Here is a 2873-nt window from a genome sequence, read left to right on the forward strand (position 1 = left end):
TTTTGAGACGGAGTCTTGCTCTGTCGCCCAGGCTGGAGTGCAGTGGCACGATCTTGGCTCACTGCAACCTCTACTTCCTGGGTTCAAGCGATTCTCCTGCCTCAGCCTGCCGAGTAGCTGGGACTACAGGCACCTGCCACTATGCCCAGCTAATTTTTTGTGTTTTTAGTAGAGACGGGGTTTCACTGTGTTAGCCAAGATTGTCTGGATCTTCTGACCTTGTGATCCGCCCGCCTTGGCATTTTAAAGTGCTGGATTACAGGCGTGAGCCCCCGTCCTGCCCGAGGCCTACCTTTTATTAGCACATCCGCCACTGTTGCTAAGTTTCTGTTTGGATCTGACTGATCATTCCTTCTTTTCCCATCGTTAAATATGAGATTAGAACAGTGTTTGGTCCATACTAAGCTTTCTCAATCATGACTTTGGGCCAGTCACTTCACTTCTCTGAGTCTCAGTTTCCTGGTATGAAAAGTAAGAGACTAGGCCAGGTACAGTGGCTCATGCCTACACCCAGAAACTTGGGAGACCAAGGTGGGGGACTACTTGAGCCCAGGAGTTCGAGACCAGCCTGGGCAACATGTTGAAACCCCATCTCTACAAAAACAAAAATTAGCCAGGTTTGGTGGCATGCGCCTGTAGTCCCAGCTACTCAGGAGGCTGAGAAGGAAGGATCACCTGACACAGGGAGGCAGAGGTTGTAGTGGGCCAAGACCATGCCATAGCACTCCAGCCTAGGGCAACAGAGCAAGACCCTGTCTCAAAAAAAGAAAAGAGAGAGAGAGAGAGAGAGAGAGACACTTCATCTCTACAAAAAATAAAATAAAATAATAAAATAAAAATTAGCTGGGCATGGTGGCACACATCTGTAGTTTCAGCTATTTGGGAGGCTGAGGTGGGAGGATTGCTTGAGCCCAGGAGTTTGAGGGTGCAGTGAGCCATGATCGCTCCATTGCACTCCAGCCTGAGCAACAGAGGGAGACCTTGCCTCAAAAACAAACTAACAAGCAAAACACCAAAAAAAAAAAAAAAAAAAAAAAAAAAAAAAAAAAAAAAAAAAAAAAAAAAAAAAAAAAAGAGAGAGAGAGGGAGATAAAATTGAGAGATCATTTGTAAAAGAGGCTGACTCATAGTAGATGGTCAGTATACACTGACGCCCCTCACTATCTCCTGGACAAAACCCTCTACCCCTGGATTCAGCCAAGACAGGGATGGATTTTTTTTTTTTTAACGAACTTGCTAAGAAACTCTGGGGAAAGGAAATGGAGCACAAAGACAGGAGTAAGGAGGCCATGGAGCACAGTGGCTAAATTTGTAGAAACTTCCCACATCCCCAGAGCAAGGTGAACGGACCTTTGCTTGTAGGAAGGTAAAGACAACTTGGAGACAGGTGAAAAGCCAAGGGGCTTCGCTTCCCTGGGCTTGCCCCAACCCGAGTCCACTGGTAATGCTGGGGCTGGAAATACTCTCCAGTTATCCTGCCAGTGGTCCTCATTGCTCCTCCTCTGTGCCCACAGAGGCAACTCCATAGGGAATGTCTCTATTAGAAGAAAATAGGCAGTGAAAGCATGATGATAAATGGCAACTGACATGTAGCATTAGGGTCAGGGAGACAATGGGGAGAAATGGGGACCTTGGTAAACTTGCAGCTGTGCAGCAGATGTCTGCAATTAAGGCATGCTCCCCACCCTCCCAGTTGATCTTTTGTTTTTTTAAAAGAAGCCAAAACTTGGAGTTTTAGGAAAATTTGTTCCTTTCCAAATTTTGGCGATTGATTCAAATTGTTTAAAAGCACTCTAGGGGCTGGGCACGATGGCTTACGCCTGTAATCTCAGTACTTTGGGAGGCTGATGTCAGCAGACCACGAGATCAGGAGTTTGAGACCAGCCTGGCCAAAAACCCTGTCTTTACTAAAAATACAGAAAAATTAGCCGGCGTGGCGGTGGGCACCTATAGTCCCAGCTGCTCAGGAGGCTGAGGCAGGAGAATGGCTTGAACCTAGGAGGTGGAGGTTGTAGTGAGCCGAGATTTCACCATTGCACTCCAGCCTGGGCGATAGAGTGAGACTCCATATCGAAAATACATACGTACATACATATATACAAATAAATAAATAAAAGCACTCCAGGGCCAATCCAAAGTGATCTGTGGGCCCTGTGGGCTTGCACCCTTGACTCTGGCCATGGGTGTTTAGTTCTGTGGCCTATGTCCTCCAATGCCCTAATTTTAAAATGTGAGAGTCCCATAGGTAGAGGTCTCCCTTGCACAAGTCCTGGGGAAGAAGGGTTTCTGTGGACTGCCTGATCCCAAGGCTTTAGTCCCAAGCTTTGCAGGAGCAAAGCTTCTATTTTGTCAGTACCCTATAAGATTTTGGTCTTTGGGAACTTCTTGTCACAGTCTTTGTTCAGAAGACTGAAGGAAAAACCAGACACTACACGGACAATTTGGAAACAGGGAAGGAGGGAGCTATGTAACTGCTGTGATCATGCAGTTCTCCAGAGCAGTTCTTCTTGGGGTCCATATGCCAAAAGCCTGCCAAAGGGGCCAGGACTAGCATAAAAGGAGGGAACCACCTCAAAGACTATTTCATCTGCATCATGGAGGGGCCTGGTGAACCTTCTCAACCCCAAGCAAGGTCTGCTTTGCTGAGGCCCAGGGTCCATGTGGCTTCCTGATGCAGGATGTCATGTGCCTGGTCTTAAAACTGGAGAGACCTCACCACTGCCTTGGTTGTGGGTGCCCATCCTGCCCTGCGCCCTGACCGTCTCATCATTCCCACCAAATAATAATAATCTCAGGTGCCTTTTATTTATTTATTTTAGACAGAGTCTCTCTCTGTTGCCCAGCTGTGTGTGTGTGTGTGTGTGTGTGTGTGT

General features: G+C 47.2%; 1 protein-coding gene across 3 annotated transcripts in view; it reads left to right on the top strand.

The window, feature by feature from the left end:
* LCK (LCK proto-oncogene, Src family tyrosine kinase) overlaps window positions 1–2873 on the top strand; it is a 39895-nt gene that overhangs the window by 34543 nt on the left and 2479 nt on the right. The gene's annotated exons all lie outside the window — the stretch shown is intronic.

The sequence above is a fragment of the Cebus imitator genome, unplaced genomic scaffold (genome assembly GCF_001604975.1).
Source record: "Cebus imitator isolate Cc_AM_T3 unplaced genomic scaffold, Cebus_imitator-1.0 Scaffold51, whole genome shotgun sequence".
Lineage (NCBI taxonomy): Eukaryota > Metazoa > Chordata > Mammalia > Primates > Cebidae > Cebus > Cebus imitator.